General features: G+C 34.9%; 1 non-coding gene across 1 annotated transcript; it reads left to right on the forward strand.

Annotated features, from left to right (window-relative positions):
* The first annotated feature begins 21,453 nt into the window (after window positions 1-21,453).
* On the forward strand, window positions 21,454-21,560 carry LOC124889165. Its single transcript, XR_007047777.1, has one exon. It is a non-coding gene; the product is annotated as a small nucleolar RNA R71 (small nucleolar RNA).
* Window positions 21,561-22,330: the final 770 nt, after the last annotated feature.

The following is a 22,330-nucleotide window of genomic DNA, read 5'->3' on the forward strand; positions in this document are numbered from 1 at the left end:
TAGATATTGGATTTTATATCGGTTGATTACCCCTCCATAGGTCCTACTTAAAAGCACAGCTCGACGGCTGTATAGAGAGGTTGTGCGATAACTTCGGGCATCATGTCATCATTATTACCATCATCATCTTCATTGCATTTCATTTATTGTGTACATTCTGTGTTATATTTTCATTCTTGATTTAATATTTATCTATTTGTGCTTATTCTTATACTTGTATTTGGTTTATGTGAATATTGTAGAAGTGTTAGTGGAGATAATGTGGGCTACCATTTGGAACATTTTCTAATTGTAGTTGATATGCCCATACTATGTAATTTGTATGCTTTATTTTCGACTTTGTTCAGTCAGCCTATAATAACTATTGAGCACATTTGGATTGTACTCACCCCTACTGCATTCTTTCAGTGCAGATCCAGGTACGAGTGTGCCACACGATAGCTGATTCAGGCAGTATCTGAAGTATATTCAAGGTAGCGGTTGATCTATTCTTTCAAAGTTGATCCACTACCTCTTCTTGTCTATTTCATGTCTTACTTTGTATTCTAAGAAAGATTTTGATCCTTTTTGGACCTCATTGAATATTTGACATTTATGGTATATTTTGTAGTTCTTACACTGTGACATCAAGTTTTGATATTTTGTATGGTATCTTTAATTATGCATTTCTGCTTTTACTTTATACATGTGGTTAGACTCCGTTCTAGGAGTCTTGCCTTGGGCTTTGGTATTGATTTCTTATTTTATATTATTTTGGGTGATAAGCTTAATTGTCAAGGCTTATTTTAGGTCGTAACACGTTCTATATAAAACATCTCAATATATAAACAACAATTCATATGATATGTAACCTATGAGTAAGGATCCATATAAATAACATGTAAATAATTAACTTCTAATGAGGGAATGGAAGGTAAATTAATAAGCTTATGAAAACAAGTAGCATGTACATAATTGATTTATCACTCACAAGCAGGTTAGCTATACATATACGAGTTTACGATAACTTAATCATGTTTGCATATAGTTCATTTTTAAACTATTTGAAGCCATCTTATTATCTATATATAACATCTAAAAATCTACGACCTTGGGCTTAACAACTAAGGTTCGACTGTGCTTGGAAGATCAACTATAAGAATAAAAAACAACCAAAAAATAAGGGTAATCTAATACCTTTCTTTTAATTTGGACTATGATCATTAAGATTATGATTAACATATATCATTTGAATACACACTTGTGCCTATCCTTTCCTTAGGAAAGAAATCTTATAAACTTAATCAATATCCAAGAAGTAGCTAGTTGGGCTGTGAAAGTACCTAGTGAATGAGTATGGTCATGCAAAATCAGGTGAAAAGGAAAAAAATGTTATTACTATTTTATGACCTCTGTACTGTACTATTGGAAATCTACATATTTCAGATATATTCTTATCCTCCAATGCAGGTACATTCCTTAGCACCCACTAGACCAATGTAACCTATACCAAGGGGGTGAAGTACTTATCTGCCAACTCCTACTATTAAATAAAAAAGGAACCATACTCAAATAAATACCAACATTATTTCTTGCAGTTACCATAAACCACCAAGACTATGTAATCGTCCTTCTTTAACTTCTTTTAATCCTTATAAAAGTCACACTCTAACTAGGGACACTATTCTATATATATACTTAGTCTAGGATATTCAAATAACATCTTACTATTGTAGAAGTAGATATTTCCTTCTTATAACTAATTAACCAATACTATGTCATCTTCTACTCTAGGAATATATGATAAATCTTAGTTTATGTATGAAACCTCAATATTTTTTACTCTAATCTTTGGTCGTACACTAGTCTTCTTTCTTTTTATAATGACCCTCTGGGTCTTTTTTTGTAGTTCTACTCTATTTTATTGTTTAGAGCTTTTCCATAGCTTTCGTAGGTTATTTATGACTTATTAGAGCTAATAGTTTAGTTACTTGATATTTTATTTATTTTTTAGAGACAATTTTCTATTTTGGAGTTTTCACTATTAAAATTAGGTATTAGGCTCTAAATTTAGGTTAATAACTTTGTATGTCAATTCTGATAGTTTTGTTAGATCCAAAACATTGATTTTAGGCTAAGAGGACCTTTAGTTTGTGTCCTAAGGCTTTTGGACTCATTTTGAGCTATTGGGTTGAATTTAGTTAAAATGATCATTGGGTGTGGGACTGACATTTCATTTAAATGGTCCTAGATGGAAATTTCAATGTTTTTGTTGTGTCTGAAATATCAAATTTAGTAAGGTAACGTAGTTTGTTTGCATTCATGAGATTCTAGATGAATCTCTAGGGCTCGACCGGAACTTAACAAATTTTGCTAAGTGCTTGTCCAAGCCTCAACTGGCGCAACTGCTTAAATGGACCTTTGGTTGCTTGAAATGTGGTTGCTCTAATGATCAATGGGTTGCTTTGGCAACCAACCTTGGTCCCAGCCTAGTCGCTAAATCGGAGGTTGCTTAAGTGACACTGGGCCGCTTAAGCAAAGGTTGAATTTTTATTAAGAGTCGCTTTAGTGATACCCAACCACTTAAGTGGTGATACCTTTAGCGATCAGTTGACCTCTTAAGCTGTCATCGTTGGTACTCTCCCCTTATAATTTATTTTCCATTTGACCAAGCTTATTGTTTTAATCCTAAGACTTTATAAAATCCTAGAGAGCTAAGAGATTGTAGAGTTTGGTCATTAGGTGTTCAGGGTGAGTTGGTGAGTTTGCGAAAGTCTATTCCTCATCTAAATTTCCATAAGTTCCATTTGATTTCAGAATTAATTTTTTATTTTAACTCAAACCCCTAATTCTTTGTGTGATAATTTTGGGGGTATAATTATGCTCGAATTTTACCTATTTTTGAGGTTAAATGATCCTTGACCCTAGAGAGATATGTTGGCAATTTTAGGATTGTGATTTTGCAAGCAAGCCCCATATGGTATGTTAACTAGATTTTAAACCCAAAGAATTTACATACAATATATGTATCATTATTCTTATATTAATGTGTGGATTACTATTTTGATGGCATGGTATCATGTAGAGGCTTCCAGGAAGGAAAAATATCTATTTTAGTTGACTTTCTCGAGTATTCATCGGGATCCAGGTTGGCTAAACTTACTTTCCTCATAGATTGATCTTCATTATGGTATTAGTATTGTATTATTCAAGATTTTGGTTTGAACTTATGGTTTGGTTGCATGTTTTTTGAAAATTTTAAATATTTATCTGATTAGAGTGCAATTTAGGTAGAATTGACCCACCTCTCCCACTTATGTTAAATTGTTGCCTTAGGAATTTTTAAGACTTATTTAACACGTAGTAGTAGAAATTAGAAGCCTTAGTCTAGTTTATCGGTATAAATCACCTTAGTATGAAATATCAGGGTTTAGAAGCGAGCTCTGTCGGCCCTCTCTGATATCTTAATTAGCTCCTTGTAGATCTAGGAGGCCTTCTTTTTTCATTTTAATATATTCTTAGATCCTAGGAAGTTTTATCTATTTTTGTGATACTTGACTAGACTTGGCAACCTGTATTTATTCTAAGGACTGGTTCGAGTCTGGCATATATGATACTAAAGATCAATAAGAGTTAGGCATATATGATACTAAAGACCTATTTAATTGCGGCATTTATGTTTCACTTATTATATTAAGGATCCAGTTTGAGTTTGGTGTCTATGTTACAAAAGTATTCACAGATATGGTGTCGGAGGTCGGTGACTTTATAATTATTACTATTGTTGTTTGTCTCCTAATTGCATCTATTGGGCTTTTGGGGGCTCGACTGGGTTGCTTCTTCTTGTTTGTGCCTTCTGAGCTTATTGGGGGGGGGGGGGCGTTAGCCTGTAGTTAGTTTGTATTTATTTTGATATTATCTACCTTGTTATTTATTATCTGGCAACTGGAGCATTATTTCAGGTTTTCTCTTTTATCTCCGACTTTAGTTTACATTCTCTTATCTTATTATGTTTTTATTATTATTTAGCTTCATCGACTAATGATGCCTAATTAGTACCTACTATCTATCATCGTTGATATTTCATCCAACGCATTCTAGAGTTCGGAGATAGGGTGAGCTTTTGGACCCAAAGCTGATTCTCTCTCCTTCTACTACCTTTGGACATTTTTTCCTTTTGAGACTATCTGTATATTGATACTATCAATACTCTTATTCTTTTAATTAGTGGCTCTTGTACTACCTTACTAGGTCATAGGATACCCTTTTGCTATTTTCTCTCTCTTATCTATATGTATGCTAACATACTTATATTTTACTACCTATAAACTAGTTCTATGCTTTCTTTTTGGTAATTCTTATACCTTTCACTAATTTTCCTATTACTTATGTTTCAGACTATAGTTTGGCTTATCTACTAGTAGGTTGTAGTAGTTGCCATCGTGACTCATGAAATTTGGTCATGACAAATTGTTATTAGAAGCTAGGTTCATTGGTATTGTTGGTACAAGAACAAGTGTTTAGTATAGTCCCGTGGATCAGAATGATGACATTTGTTTCTTATCTTCGAGAGTCTATAGGATATCTTAGGAAAAAATTATTTTCTTTATTCATTTCATATGTTGAGTCAATGTTAGTTGCTAAAATATACATTGTTTTATTCTTTTATAAATGGTCTAGACATGAGCTACGATGACTGGAGATGAAGACTCGAGTCAATGACTAGTGCTCCTGTTACAGGTTGTGGTTGACCTAGGGGCCAAGGTCAATACAGAGCTACAACCCCAGCTAGGGGTTCAGATAGGGAGCCTTCCTCAGATCCTATTATTTCTCCTACACAGAGGTTTTTCCACCCTTGCCATTAGCGAGCCAGGAGGTACCGCAAGATCTATCGGGGTTTATTTCCTTTTCATTTCTCAGAGATGGCTTGGTTTAGTTATTGGTACACCATCTAATGGTGCTTAGTCTATAGATAAGAGTTGTACAGATGTAGGGGTGCTGCTTGTAGCTGCGACTCTCAAAATTGAGGTCTCTCTAGTGCTGGTTGTTGCCAGTCGGTAGTCGCCGTACCAGCTATGTCTAGTGAGGAGCAGAAGATATTGGCCAAATTTTTAAGATTGACTTCACCTAGATCTATAGGGGCTCCAAGTGAGGATACATTTGAGTTCTTGATAGCTTAAGAGGGTTGGCTCTATAATTTGGGCTTAATTGAATCTCGTGTGGTTAACTACACAACTTTTCAATTGGACTTTGTAGCTAGACAATGTTGGAAAGGTTATTTTGATTCACGCCAGCTGGATATCTTTCTTTGACATGGACTAAGTTTTTTAAGGTTTTCCTGATGAAGTATATGCCTCACAACCTTCGAGAGATATTGGGATAGGGTTCTATAACCATTCTAGAGTATAAGGCACGATTCCACGAGTTGGCCAAACATATTACTGCTATCTTACTGACTGAGTATGAGCAGGTTCAGTGCTTTGTTAAAGGGTTGAGACTTCTTCTTCATATGACTACTTAGATTTTGGTTATAGTTGGCAAATCTTTTGAAGAGGTTTTTTATTATACCTACGCTATGAAGGATATGCATCTTAAGGCCCAAGGAAGCAGTGATAAAAAACTATGTCATTAGGGTAGTATTAGTTAGAGATAGAGTGGATCACGTTTAGAGATAGAGGTTCTCAGTGTCCTTATTTATATTATAAGCATTAAGGTCAGCCTTATAGGCAAATTCATGCCACACTTCAGATTATGAATGAAGGTTGGTTCAGTTATAGAGACTATAATATGTGAAGTAACGACTAGTCTTTGAGAGGCACATATTTGGATTTTCTAGATGAGGTGGATATTTTGGTTCATCCAGATCTTCTAGACAGAGTGTAACACCTAGGGCATGCTACTTTTGTTAGGCAGTAAACTATTATTTTAGAGAATATCCCCGATATGGGGCAATTGTGCCTACAGCATATAATATTTAGCCTATTAGGGCAGTGCTTCCCTAGTTAGAGATGGTATGCAGGATTACAAGGGTGGTCTCCAAGTTTTTTTATGAGGTCCTCAAGTAGGTAGGATAGGCAATCGGTTAGGCGCCCAAACAAGTGGTAGGTGAGGTCATTTTTATGTTGTATATGGTAGGCCAAAGACCGAGTCTTCAAATACCATTATTATAAGTATAATTTGAATATGCCATCATCCGGCTATTGCTTTATTTGATTCTAGATCCACTTATTCATACGTGTCTACTTATTATGCACAACAGTATAGAGTTGTCTTGGGATTCTTTATCTATGCCATTATGTGTATCTACTTCCATGGGTGATTCTTTATTAGTAGATCAGGTTTATAGATCATGTATTGTGAATGTTCGGGAGTTTTATTCTCAAGCTGATCTTATTGTGTTAGATATGGTGGATTATGGTGTGGTTCTTGCATAGAAAAATTATCCTTTTATCATGCGATCTTAGCTTGGTTTGCCAAGTCTGTTACCTTAGCTATACTTAGCATACCCTTGATTATGTGGAAGGGTTCTATTAGCCATATTCTGATGGGGATTATTTTTTATGTTTGGACTAGAAGACTTATATCGAGGGGTTGTGAGTCTTATCTTACTTGTATTTTTGATGTCAGCATGGAGATTTAATCTCTTGAGTTCGTGATTTTTCTAATTTTTTTCCTCCTAAGTGTGATATTGAGTTTGTTATTGATCTTGAGCTGAGCATCCCACTGATTTCTACGGCACCTATTGTATGGATTCTAGCAAGCTAAAGAAGATAAATTCTCAACTTCAAGATCTTTTGGGTGTGGGTTTCATTAGGTCGAGTGTATTTTCTTGGGGTGCTCTTACATTGTTCGTGAATAAAGTGAATAGTTCTATGCGTATTTGCATTGACTACATGTATCTTAATAAGGTCAGTGGAGAATATGTATTCTATGCTTCACATTGATGATTTATTTGACTAACTTTTAGGAGCAATAATGTTCTCTAAGATTGACTTGAGATCCTATTACCATCAACTGTAGATTCGATGAAAGGATATCCCTAAGAAAGCCTTTAGGACTCGCTATAACCATTATGAGGTCCTGTTGATTTCTTTTGGTTTAACAATGCCCCATCCATATTCATGGATTTGATGAAATGAGTGTTCAAAAAATATTTGGACTCATTTATGATTGTTTTTTTAATGATATCCTTGGTATTCGAGAAGTGGGGAGGACCACGAGCAACATTTAAGGATTGTGCTCCAGACTTTGAGAGTTCATAGGCTTTATTCCAAATTCTAAAAATACAAGTTTTGGCTCAACTCTATTACATTTCTAGGACATATTTTGTGTAAGGATGGGATTATGGTGGATCCAGAGAAAATTTAGGCTATTCGTGACTGGGTCAAACCTACATCTCTAATTGGGGTTTGTAGTTTTAATGGTTTGGCATTTTACTATAGGTGGTTTGTTGAAGGTTTTACTTCTATTATTGTGCTGATGATAAGATTGACTAGAAAGAAGGTTCCTTTTTAGTAGTCCAAGAAGTATGAATCGATATTTTTGAAGCTCAAGGGTTTGAGCCTTTTTATTTCAACTCCTATTTTGAGTCTTTTTGTTGAGGTCCAGGAATTTATCCTGTATTATGATGTTTCTAGTGTTGGTTTTGGTTAGGTTTTGATGCAGAAAGGTTAAGTTATTGCTTATGCATTGAGGCAGCCGAAGGTCCACAAGTACAACTATGCCACTTATGATTTAGAGTTATCCATGGTAGTATTTGCACTCAAGATTTAGACACACTATTTGTATGGTGTTCATTGTGATATCTATTTTGACCATTATAGGATTTAGTACATTATGACTCGAAGAGAGCTTAATTTAAGGCAACACTGATGGATTGAGTTGCTAAAGGACTATGATATCTCTATTCTATATCATCCAGACAAAGAAAATACGTTAATAGATGCCTTGAGCCAAAAGATAGTGAGTCTGGGTAGCTTGCTGCTAATTTTAATTTTGGTGCAATCATTGGATTGGAATGTTCCGTCCTTCACCAACTTGATGGTTTAACTTAGTATTTCAAACTCTAGAAGGATCCTTATTAGTGTTGAGGCTAGGTCTATTTTATTTAAGCAGATTCAGAGTCACCAGTTTGAAGATATTAGACTTTGTAGCATTCATGACCCAATTTCTAATGGTGACGTCTAGGAGGGCTACCTTAGAATCAGATGGTATTCTAAGATATGATGGTCATATTGGTGTTCCAATAGTCGGAGGATTAATTCAGTTGATATAGCAGGAGTCTCACAACTCTATATACTCTACTCAGCCTAGTACAACTTAGATGTATAAAGACTTAAGTCAATATTACTAGTAGAGTGGCATGGAGAAAGATATAGCAAACTTTATAGCTCGATGCCTATGTTATCAGTAGGTAAAGACCGAGCATCAGAGAATTGGCGACCTGATTTTAGAGATTACATATACCCTAGTGGAAGTGGGAGTAGATCACCATAGACTTGGTTAGTGGGTTTCCTCACCCTTCCCATGGTTCCAATGATATTTGGGTCATTGCCGATTAGTTGATCAAATCAGCATATTTTATCCCTACTCATATTTCTCTCAATGATGAGAGGTTTGCTTGTATATATGTTTATGAGATAAATCACCTGCACGGAGTACCCATATCTATTATTTTTTATAAAGGCTAAAAGTTCACCTCTAGCTTCTGGAGGATTTTTAGAAGGTACTCTGCTTGAACTCATCATAGATTTTCATCATTAGAGAAACAGATAGTTGGAGAGAATTATTCATGTTCTTAAGGATATACACTGCATATGTTTTATAAACTTTGGAGGTCAATGGGATCAACACTTAGCCTTGTCAAAGTTTTCATATAGTAATAACTACCATTCAAGTATTGAGATCTCCTGATTTGAGGAATTATATGGTCAGTAATGTCAAATTTTTGATAGGTTGGTTTGATACCTTAAAGGTTAGGCCCCATGGTACTGACTTACTTTATGAGTTATTGGATAGGGTCGGATGATTTAGGATAGGTTTAAGGCAGCTCAGAGTAGGCAGAAGAATATCATAGGCTTTGTGCCTTATGATTTGGAGTTATTGACTGAGTTTTTTCGGATGTATTTCCCATAAAGGGCATGATGAGATTCAAGTGGAGGGGCAAGCTTAACCCTAAGTATATTAGGCTATTTAAGATACTTCAGACAGTTGCATAAGTAGCTTATGAGATGTCCTTTATCCTAAATTTTGAAGTTGTTTACCTAGTTTTCATATCTCTGTGTGGTAGTTTTATATGTCAGATGAGTCTCATGTGCTTTGTGGGACTCAGTTCAGTTGGATGAGAGGTTGACCTGTATAGAGGAGCAAGTTCTCATAGTGACCAAGGATGTCAGGTGGTTGCGCTCTGGAGAGATTCCTATAGGTAAGGTTCATTAGAGTCAACACCCAGTAAAGGAGCCTACCTAGGAGATTGAGAGTGAGATATGAGCCCAATATCCCCACCTTTTAGAGACTTTAGGTGTACCTTGATCCTTTACTTTTGCAGATGAAGGTCCTTTTATTAGTTGATATTATAATGACCCTCCTAGTCATTTTTTACAATTCACACTATTTCACTATTTAGAGATTTCCTATAGCTGTCCCAAGTCATTTATGACTTACTAGAGGTGACAGTAAAGTTATTAGGTAGTTTATTTGATTTTTAAATCTAATTCCTTATTTTAAAATTTTTGCTGCTGAACATTTGGTATCAATCTTAAACTTTAGGTTAATAGCCTCGTATGGCAATTTTGATAGTTTTGCTAGATCTAACACGTTGATTTTAGGCTAGGGGGATCTATGGTTTGGGTCCTAAGTCTTTCAAACTCATTTTGGGCTATTAGGTGGATTTTGGTTAAAATGACCATTAAATATGGGACCCATATTTTATTGAAGTGGCCTCGGACGCTAGCGCTTTTTAGTCTAGAATACTGAATTTTGTAGGGTAGTATAGTTTTTATGCATCTAAGGATTTCAAATGAATCCTATGGGTTTGATTAGAAATTGGAAAATTTTACTAAGTGCTGGTGCAACCGCTTAATCGATGGTCACTTTAAGGACCATAGGATTGCTTTAGCGACCAGGGGATAACCTTAACTATAATTTCCATCTAGGTTATTTTTTGATCTATGCATATTTTTGGTTTTTCATGCCTTACCACAGTGGCTACAGGTTATTTATGACTTGTCAGAACTATCCATTTGGGTATCAAATAATTAGTTTAGGTTTTAGGATTATTTCCCTATTTTTGAGCTTTCACTATCAAGTATTTGGTTTCAGACCAAAATTCTTGTAAACGACCTTGGATTAGGATTCTGATAGTGCCATCAGCTCTGGAGCGTTAATTTTAGGCTAGGGGACCCTTGGTTTATGTCCCAAGGCTTTCAGAATTGTTCTGGGCTTTTTGGTGGATTATATGAATAATGAAACTATTGGTTTGGGCCTCACATTTAGTTGAAATGATCTCAGATGAAATTTTTGATGATTTTATTAAGTCTGAAATATCGAATTTGGTATAGTAGCATTGTTATTACACGCATGGAGTATCAAACGAATATTGAGCGCTCGATCATATTTCATTTTTGGAGTTGCAAAATATGATGCATCAAGTTGCTGATGAAACTGCTTAAGCTATCATATGACCACTTAAGCAATCATCGCTTTAGCGATATCGCAATAGAGGCCTCGGCTATTTGGCCAAGGGCCGCTTAAGGGATCAATATCCACTTAAGCAATTAATACCTGCTCTAGTAGACATTGCTTAAGCAACCTAGGTGTTGCTTAAGCGATACACACGGCCCATGCCACAACGATTTAGGGGTGGACGAGTTGCTTAAGCGACATCACTCAAGAGATTGGATGACCGCTTAGGCGGTATCTGGAGGATTTTAAATCCCTTTTCTCAACCAAAATTCCCATTATTTTCTCCTCTATCTACACACTATTTTGAAAGATTGAAGAGAGGAAAAAGTAAGGAATCATCTGTTGAAGCTAAGGTAAGCTAGCCCCGATATATGCACAATTTGTGCTTAACTTTTGGATTTAATTTTGAATTCTATTTGTGGGCCCATTGTGCCCATTCTTGGCTTATATTTTGACCCAACCCATTATATAAGGGTTTGTTTTACTACAAATAATGTATATATTACTATTTTTATAGTGCGACATCATTTCAAGATCGTGGAGCAAAGATGAACAATTTATAGATAATTTAGTGACTTGTAGTTTTGCATCGAGGTAGGCTTAATCTATTCTTCTTTACAAGATAGTATATGATATATATATTGCATGTTAGATATGGATGTTAGGATCTGATTATGGGTTATACACCATGAGTTAATCTAATTTAGAAGTTTGGTATAGAAGGTGAATCAATTTTTAAGATAAAATACTTGTTATGCTTATAGGATCCTATTACCCTACGTTATTAGTATGTTAGACATAGTTGAGGCTAAGGACCACTTTAGTATATGGTTAACTACTTGTATTGTGGTATTATTATGGTTTCTCAAATTATCGTATGGTTATGCCGATTGTATATTATTATGCCTAAGGCCATGATGATGATATTAGTTTGACTCCGGGTGTGTAATCTATCCTTGTAAAGGATGTAGCCATAGTCTATGCAAGCTTAGATGATTATAATTGTATTGTTTGGATACCGTTAATGGCATGCATAGACTCAATCCATTCTTGCTCACTTAATGGTACGATTCTAACTGAAAACATGGTTTTAGTATTGTTTCCTAAAGTTTTTTTTCCCACTTTTCACTTTTAAAATGGATTATTCTATAGTGGGAATCGTACCACCTTAATGGATTATTTATGATCTTTTGGAATTAAAAATGATATTTTAGAAATTTGATCGAGATAGATTTTGGTCCATGAGTTACCACTACTATTTACTTAGGTCGAGAGAGATTCTGATCCTTTCTACACTATTATGATGATTTATTCCCAGAGTTGATCATTATGTAATAGACTTACAGACTTACACTATTTTAGCCACGGTTAGAATTCATGCATTTATTATATATACATCTCTCTGACATTGGATGGAGTAGATTGATGATAATGACTGGAAATCCTATATCAAGACCAAGTTGGTGTATATAATTATCCTCAAACCTCCTAGGGGCCCTTTTATTTGTGAGTTGTTGTGCCAGAGAAGAAAGGTCACCGTAGGTCCTGCATTTGTGAGCCATTGAGCTGGAGAAGGAGTATATGCTAACTTATGTTATAGAACTTGGATCAATTATGGTGTTATGGATTTACTTTGCATCCATTATTGCATGTGCATTTCCTGTCACCAGTATATTGTTTGGTCCTATATCTATCAGCCTTATGGGGGGTTTCATAGGTATAAGTTATCTGTGTTGTTTGTTGTGTGCTATGTGTTGATTGAACCTTTTGGTTTATGTGTCCTAGTTAAGGTATTCTTTGTTTAGACTAGCCAGTTACTTTGTTTTTTTTTTTTTAATCATAGTTAGTTCATGATAGGTTGATTATTTACTGATACTGAGGTTGGAGTTATGATTTTGATTCCTTTCTTTTTATGGTTATTTATATTATGGATAATTATCTCATGTTTAGATGTTTGGTTTGGGGACCCTGATTATGCTAGTACTAGTTCCTACTACGATTAAAAGGCCTTAAGATGTTTGTATGACTACCTTAGGTTGTACCTTTGAGTTAGTCATGTATATATATATATAGCTATAGTATTACCATATATTTATCTCTTCCTTTATTTATTTATGTTGTACATCCATTCCTTGGCCTTGTAATCATTATATATCCTACTCCTACCCTTTATTTCTACATTGGCCAGTGATGTACAGTATAGTGCTTTGGTGACTGATTGCCTCCCCAATTTTATTATGTTAGCTTCCTGGATATTTAACTATAGTTTCATTCCTACTTGCATGTTATCTATATTTGCATTATTATCGGAGCTCAGTCGGAAGTTTCCTACTAAAGCTCAGTAGGAAGTTGCCTACTAAGTACGGTATGTTTGGTATTCATACTACATTTCTGCAACCTACAGATCATAGTACGGGTTCTCACAATTTTTATGTGCATCATGCGGAGAAGCTATCGATCGAAGATTTGGGGTGAGCTCATGGCATTCAAAGTATTACTATTCTCCCCTTATAGATTTAACTAATCTCTATGTTATATTCAGAGATGGGTTGTACTTGTGTATATATCTAGTACCTCATTATTCTTATTATATATTGGAAGCTTTTGTACTGATTCCACCAGGTTTGGGGAATATCTAGGATATATTAGTCTTTCATCATAATTATCCACTATCTTTATACATTTCTCTCAGTAGTCGATTATAGCAGTTCTGGACTATGGGTTGTCATACCTACTACTGGGTTATAGAAGGTGCCATCATAACCTAAGAAATTGGGTAGTGACAATTTGAGCTAGGTTTATCGATGTGTTGGTACAAGAGCTTAGAGTCTAGTAAGGTCCTGCGGATCAGTGCGGGGATATCCATAACCTATCTTCTGAGGCTACAAGGCATTTTTTAGGAAATTTTGTTCTTCAATCATTGTCATGTTTCTGTATTTATATGAGCCTCAAGTACATTCTTTGACTCTATATTATCCAAGATGGATGATATGAGGTTATTAATAGATGCGGATGGAACTTTGGCACGTGTTTCCAGGGTTTCAGCATAGCATTAGATTATGGATTCAGATATAGATGTTAACAATTTATGTCACCCAAATTATACCTCCAAAAATATAATATGGTCACTGTCAAATATATAACCAACAACGGTTGGGGTCAAACCCGTAAGAAATTGGTCAAATATCTATCACGAACTTTCTAAAGTAGCCAAAATAAAGCAGAAAAGTAGATGGGGGATTTTGTGAGAACAATGTCAATTGTAACAAATCTTGATCACTTTGGTTGAAATCAATATGAGATTAATACTAGAACTATGTTCTCCCTGACTTCCTAACTCCGTAGACTTATTGTGCTCCATCAAACTATCCCAATACCTTGTATGAAGAATTTGATAAGATATGTATTACCAACTGCCTTGTAAATGCCTTTAGTGAATTTCACTCCTTGCCTTTTGAGTCTTAGAGTGTCTCCTTACTAATCTTGGATCCTAGATTAACTACTACCTTTTAAGTATCAAGTTAATTAGATGAGGGTTGGTAGCCTCAAATTACTACTGTGATCTTCTTTTCCTAATCTCTACCTCTCTTTTGAAAGTATTGACTACATGCAAATTCTTAACTTCTGCAGTCTTTAAGAAAACAATCAAACCCAAGAAAATCATAATACATAAGAAAATAATTATCAAGAACGACTTTGTACTTTCTCAACTTCGTTATTTCATCAGGGTTCCCACAGCACTAGTTACGTGTTTTAGCCGTTTATGCTAGCAACAACATCCATTGAATTCAAAAAAGAAAGCCTATGATTAATCTTACAATAATTTAAGAACAAAACACAAAATATCAAATTAATAATCAACCATAAAATCAAGAACAAAGGATTCCAAGATCACAAGTTGAATCTCAAAATCAATATAGTGTTGTGTACATAACGAGTGTGTAAACTAATACAAAACATCAAAAAGGGTATTTATAAAATGCATCAGAACCCTAAAAATCTTCATCAAAATGAAAAGGGAAAACTAAGTCGGTAATGACTTACGGGTCGTAAGTACTACTTACGGACCCCTAGTGGGTCGTAAGTGTCAGAACCAACCAAAATACTGTAGAACTCCACCTACGTTGGCACTTATGAGTGGAATAAGTGGTACTTACACCACGTAAGTGATCCTCCATAACTCTAAGAAGAAACTTCAGACTTTAGCTTCTCAGAACAATATTCTTCTGACACTTACGTGGCCAATTATAGCCTGTAAGTGGGCCGGTATGTGGGGTCCTCTGCACTTTAATCCTTTTCTACATTTCATCTCTAGTACCCAGTTCCTTACAAAACAAAAACAAAAACACATCATATCTAACCAAACGTACCTAAGTACTTGCATACTTTCCAATTTTAAGCATTGAAAGTGCCATGAAACCATGACACATCAACACCCTCAACCTAAAATGTTTGCATGTCCTCAAACAACAAACACAATAAAAAAATAATACAGTGATGCTTAACCAAGAGAAAACTAAGGCACCTATGGCAGTCAAATCAATTTTAGCTCAAAAACTCTTACCCTCTTCTATTTTCAAATTTTTCAAAACCATCTCTGTGGACCTAGGTAGCACAATAATGAAACCCAAAGGAATCAAGTTGTAGAATTACATTAGCAACAAACAAATAAGCAAACATGTTGTATATATTACCTGAACAGATAAGTAGTTGGCAACACAACCCATGTACCCTCACCACAAAGAAGTCCCAATCTCACAGTATTATGATGCATGTCAATGCAGGACGATATAAAGACACTCACTCTTTCGAAGAAAGTTCCAATCAATATGCATAGTATACCATAATCTTACCCTTATTTTCTTTACCTTGGTTTTTTGGGTAGTTGGACTAGGATCACTATAGGACTTTATTTGACTTGCAACATAGGCTTGGGGGTTGGTAAGGTAGATTTGGAAACTAGTGACTTACCCTCCATGATACTAGAATTACATTTAGGGTCCACTTATCAACCAGCTTCTTTTTATTTGTCCCTTATTTCTCCCTTTTCTCTTTTATTGCTTATTAAGGGCAGGTGTTTTTTCTTTTCTTTTTCACTTTTCTTTGTTTTTGCTTTTCTCTTTTTCCATATTTTTTTTCTTTTTACCACACCCAACCCTACTTTTTTCCTCTTATTCAAACCCTTCTTACCCAATTTCAACTATACACCCATATGATAGCCACCCTCAACTTAGAAGATTTGTATGAGTTAAGGTGCACAATGTCTAAGAGGAACCAATTCCAAAATAGGTTTACTGTAATCAAATTGGAAGGTGAAAATATGAAACTTTGTCAATGTAGGCTCAAATTTAGGGATCAAGGGATACTTATTCAAATTTTGATGGTCATTTAGGCTAAGAGTGGACTAAATTTAGAAATGGCCTATGATCACATCCTAACTAACTATCCTATAACCTAGGCAAGATTAATTAGGTAAGTTCTGGATTAAATGCATAAAGGGAACTAGAAAACCATCTCACACACATATAGTACAGGATTATATTACCAACTACTACATATCTGGTTCATGCAATGCTAACCTATGATTATTATCCCTAATTCTAATGCCATAACAAGATTCACAATAGACATACATATATTTACATCACACAGTTCACAAATTTTCTTTGGAGAGGTATCACCTTTTAGAAACACTTTGTTGCACCCAAGCTCACACGCAAATGTATGTTGTCTCACCAAGTAATACAGTGGCCTCAAATAAATTTGAATATCGATCCCTCAGAGACTTGTATTAATAAATATCTGATTCAAGTTCAACTATTGAGAGTAAAGTGGTGTAATGTAACCAAAAGAGTTTTGAAAGTTTGTAAACTAAAAGTAAACTAAAATAATGTGGAAAAGTAAAGACTGTGTACAAGAAATGGATGAAAACCCAGGGTTAAGGCAATTTGAACAATCATATTACACTAATGAATTTCATTCATTAGATTACTTATCTTGGTTGTTGATTCGTAGGGTTTATCATATGATCATTGTCTCCCGGCCTCTAACCTTCTACCTAACTGGACGCTACAACTACATCATTGAGCGGGGATGTAATAATATATTTATATGAATTAAGATATCATCTGACATGTGAACCAATAAAGGCTTCTAGGTATATCCCTATCCTAGTATCTAATTCAAATTCCTTATTTCATAAATGAATAAGATCCTTACTCTATTCATCCCCACGTTCAATTTTCCTATTCTCCCTCTCGAGTTCACAAGGTTGACAATATCTGTATTCTAAGGGTTAGTAATATTAAATAGTTATAAAAGGATAAAAACAACCAATTATGATAAGAAATTCAGAAAAACTGAATTCAAAGAGAAAGTAAACATGTTCTTGGCCTTAACCCCGATAAGGAGGAATTTAAACACTCATGGACATAGTTGTAATCAAGATGAATAAATACAAGATAAAAACCATTAAAAAGATAAATTAAAAGAAGAAAAACCTTAATTGACGTGTTTTCCAGTCCCTCTCCTTTTTTCAAAGCCATCCAAGGTGTATAACATCAATTACAAGTGTCCTGTTTATAGGAGGACAAAACTGCCGAATTTTTGCACTAGGCCACATCGCGGGGTTAATTTTCTGCATCTAGCCGTGTGACACTCCCTTATATTGGACACACACTATTTTGGATCCATTAGGAATCTCCTAGTTTGTGTAAAGATCCATTTCGACCTCACTTTTTTCCTTGACGCTCCCTTGACATCCAAGGTGTCCAATTCACGTTAAGCTGTGTCTTGTGCTTTCGTTGATCTATTCAAAACCTTTTTGTATTTTTTACACTTGATTTAAGGATTGTATATCCTTAATATACCATCATAATCAACTAAATAATCATAATATATCATTAAAAACAATAAATTAGAGCTCAAAACAACACAACTTCCAAGACGATGAACTAGAAACTTAAGCTAAGAATACCAGTTTTCCCCCTTTTGATCTTCCACTTAGTCTAGAGTCTTGGCTTGATTCAATCATACTTAAAAAACTATAAGCAATATGTTCCACACATAATTACACAATCATACAAATAGCAACTAATTATACACATTACAATTCATCGCGATCAACTAAAACAACACCAAGCTCAAGCTAGTGACACTAGTTTTCTCATATGAATTCTAGATGATCAATTTGAATCCAAACTTGTTTGAACTACACCTTAAACATTATTATCAAGTAATTAAACACTTATATGCTTATTTATATCCTCATTGACTCATTAATCTCACAAGAATTTATTAAAACACAGCTAAATAAGCCCGGATAACAACACTAAAGTGCATAAATCCACCTCAGATCATCACCCAACACTTAAAGCCTTGTTCGTCCTCGAACAACTCTTTACACTAAGAATAGTAGGTTGAGGTTACTCCACAATTATACTACAAGAAATACACTAAAGCTAGTAATACAATGGCTACATAAAATGCAAGTTTCTACACTAAACATGTTATATACACAATTGAAAGCTCAAGAATACTACTCCAAAATATCCTAACCTTGAGAATTGAATCACCCAGTTGGAAAACTCATACATATTTATCATCAAAATACATCATATAATTCACCCAACATTCATCAAATAAGTGCCCTAACAACAAAAGAGTTACCCATAATCACGCATATAAATGCAATTTATGGCATGATAGGCACAAGAATCAAATTGTGCTCACTCTAAAAAAGAATTCACAAGTTACACAAGATGAACCATAGCCTTGCCTTACTGTAGTACTTCACTAATATCAAAATGTTAAGCTTAGGATCAAATAGATCTTTAAGGGTTGTAATATCAGCTAAGGGAAGGGTAGGAACTATTCTGGCTAGTAATAGTGACTATATTCCCTAAGAATTTTAATACATCATATTATACAATTAAGATCAATCGCTAAAAACCAACTTTCACCTCTACTACCTTTACACTTCTTCTGTTTTACCCCATCTCATTAAGCGTATTCATATACAATATGGTGGGAGTATTTTTTATTAATTCATGATTCAATTTTGAGCACAAATTTTCTTTTTCACTCCCAATCACAACACATCAAATTTACACACCAATAACTACTACTTTGGAGATTCACTTTCACCTTTTCTCCTCTTATTTTTTCACATACCTTACTTAATTAATTTTAGACTAAAGCGCTTAGGAGCTTTAGATCAAATTAAGGTCTATCAAAAAAGGGATTAAGCTACATATGATGCTACCAAAGAATAAGCTAAAGGCTCAATGAGGCTGGATAAGATTACTCACAATGGTATGTCAAAAGAGTGTATGAAATATGGTTATCAAAGAAATGCCAATATTATCTCCTAAACCCACACTCTTTATTTTATTTTGCACACATACCAGGCAAGTTCTAGCATCAAATACCACAAGAAATATACAAACATCTCACACACACATGTCACATGCTCAACTCAAGTAGGATCGTCATAGACTCTTAACCAAATAATAGCATGAATTCAAATTAAGCCAAAAAGTAAAAAATTCATAAACATAAGCCTGAGAGTCTCAACAGTAGCAATTCACACAATCAACAAGCTTTTCATCATCAAAATACTTGCATCATGCTGTCAAATATATCACCAATAAGAATATCTTATTTATTCCTAACATAAATAATTTTAATTTTTTCCTTAAAATGGGAATTTCCCTACCCCACACTTAAAAATCTACTTTGTCCCCAAAGTATACTTAAAATTAGAGATAGAAATACTCCCTGAGGCCTCTCGGCCTAGATACTAGCATCTTTACACATCAACGGGTCTGAGGACCCCACACTTAGTCTTTGTCATGCTTCTTAGCTCATTTTTTTGTACTCATACTTTCGATCAACCTGTGACTCAATAAAAACAAAAACTAGTGAAGTAAAATTTAAAAGTTTTGAAAATAAAACCTACCTTAACTTTGGTTACCTCCCAAGCAACGCCTGATTTAGTGTCGCGGCATGACCCAATCTTTATCTAATCTATTATGCTTCATCCTCTTCCTCACACTCGAATGCCATCTTCTTATTCATTTCTTACTTTTTAAGTGTGAACTCTCAAGGTCAACAACTCTCTCAACAACATCTTTTTTAGGCTCATCAATTTGCATTATTTTAGGCTTGGGTATTGGTGGCTTGGGCCGCTCAATGAGGAATTCCAAAGAGGTATTTTGTGGAATAAACTTTACCATCCCAGACTTATCCCCTTAAATCACAATAATTATGCATAAATATTTGTAGTTGGATGGTGTGTTGAGCGGTTTATACACTTTAAAAATCGCCTCTTCATTATCTAGCCTCATTATGAGTGTGACCTCTCTTACATCAATCAATTCTCTTCCTATTGGCAAGAATGGAAGTCCCAAGATGACTGGTACTTTTTAAGCTACCTAAAAATCTAAAACAATAACGCCAATAAGAATAATAAACTTACCAACCTTGATGAGAACATCCTATTAGCTATGGTCTCATTCGCCAGTTGTAGTAACACAAAGCTTGGTCTTAGCTTGCCAAAGACCAAAGTGTGAACAAAAAGAGGGGATCAAATTGATGCTTGCCCTTAAGGTACTAAGTACATGGAACACCTCACTATTCCCAATTTGAACCCAGGGTCTTTGAGTTTTATGGGCATCTTCTACATTACCACAGAGCTATACTTCTTAGTGAGTGCTACTATTTCCACACTCTGTAGCTTAAATTTCTTTGTGACCACATCCTTTAAGTACTTAGCATACTTAGGCATTCCCTATAAAATATCTAGAAGAGGAAGGTTAATATGAAGCTCTCTGAACATGTTAAAGAACTTCTTAAAGCATACATCCTCCTTTAGTATCAGCCTCTATGGGAAAGGTGGTGGTAGTCTCTATTTCTCCTATTTAACAACTTTGGTTTTTGAGTAATCAAACTTCCTCAAATTTTTAACAAATTTTTTGGATACCTGTGAGGGAATTAACTCTACATCTGCTTTCTTAGTTTTCTTTAGAGGTGCCACTTATCAAAGTGATTTCTATTACTTGTTTAGTATTTTCAGTATCAATTGGAAAACTAACTTGAGGCCTAGTGTTCTGTATTGCTGCTATCTAACCTATCTGCAACTCCAAGCTTCTTTTAGCTACTTTTTGGATTTTTGTTTCTACCTGTTGACTCTTCATATCTACTTCTAACTATGCTTGACCAACTATAAGTTATTTCAACATCTCTTCCATATTGATAGTATGAGTTATGGCCTGATTCTCTTGAACTAGTGGTTGTTGAAATTGTTGTTGTTATTGATCCATGCTGGATTTGGTGGTTGAGTCTGCCACTTCTAGTTATAGGTATTCTCATAATTTTCCCTTTTAACACTGCCCATAAATATCATGGACTCGGGATTGGCAGCACACATAGCCGTTGAATTCTCATTGTTAACATAAACCTCACACCAACCTACAGTCTGTTCAATTGCATTAACTATGGTTGTAGGATGTGTAAGCCCCAACTTCATATTGCTTATTTGATTTTGTAGAGCATCAGGATGATCTAATAAGGAAATAAAATGGTCCACCACCAACATACCTGCACCTTTATTTGTAGCACTTCTTGAGTCAAAAATGTCACTCAGGATTTACTTATGCAATATAGTTCAACAAAGTATATACATCACCATAAGTCAACTCCAAATCTTGACCACCTGTAGTTGAATCTAGAAAAATTTTTTTGTTATGGTCTAGTTCCTCAACAAAAGTATGAGCTAATACCTTATTGGACTGCTAATGATGTGGATACTCCTAAAGAAGAGCTTTGAACCTCTCCCATGCATAGAATAAGTTCTTATTTGTCTTTTGTTTGAAACACACAATCTCACTGCGTAGTCTTGCAGTCTTGCCAGATGGGAAGAAATGGATGAGGAATTTCTAAGCTAAGCCATCCCAAGTTGTGATTGATAGCTTAACGTTCAACTAATTTTTTCCTTCCCCCAATAGCGAAAAGGGGAATAGTGTCAGCTTAATATAATCAGTTGAGACACCCGTAGGGATGAATATGTCACTGATCTCCATAAAGTTCCATAGGTGGACTTGTAAATCTTTATGTGAAAGCCCTAAACTATCCACTACTGATTAATAGCTACACCATATTCTGTTTCAGATCAAAGTTACCTCCAGTAGCTGGTATTTGAAAACGGAAGGTCAAATTTGTCGAAAGTAGGATTTCCACTTTTCGAACTATCTTGCGGACTGGTTGATCTTCAGCCATTAGAGAAGGATTGTCTTGTCCCTCTAGAATTTACAAAATATGAGGAAGAAGGATTACTTCTCTCTTTTGTTAATAAAAGCATTGCTCGAGTTCGGGGCTTGGTTAAACCAATTCTCTATCCCTTTCTAGCTTACTAGTACACAAACTTGTTTCCTACAAATTCAATACCAAGACCAAGTGTAAATCACCAAATAAATCCAAAAAGTAAAACTAAAACAAAAATAGTTGCTAATTTACAATTCCTCGACAATGGTGCCAAAAACTTATTGCGCCCAAGCGCACACGTAAGTGTACGTGGTATCACCAAGTAATATAATGGCCTCAAATAAATCCGAAAGTCGATAGGTTAGATACTTGTATCAACTACTATCTAATTCAAGTTCAACTATTG

Source organism: Capsicum annuum, chromosome 11 (assembly GCF_002878395.1).
Source record: "Capsicum annuum cultivar UCD-10X-F1 chromosome 11, UCD10Xv1.1, whole genome shotgun sequence".
NCBI lineage: Eukaryota > Viridiplantae > Streptophyta > Magnoliopsida > Solanales > Solanaceae > Capsicum > Capsicum annuum.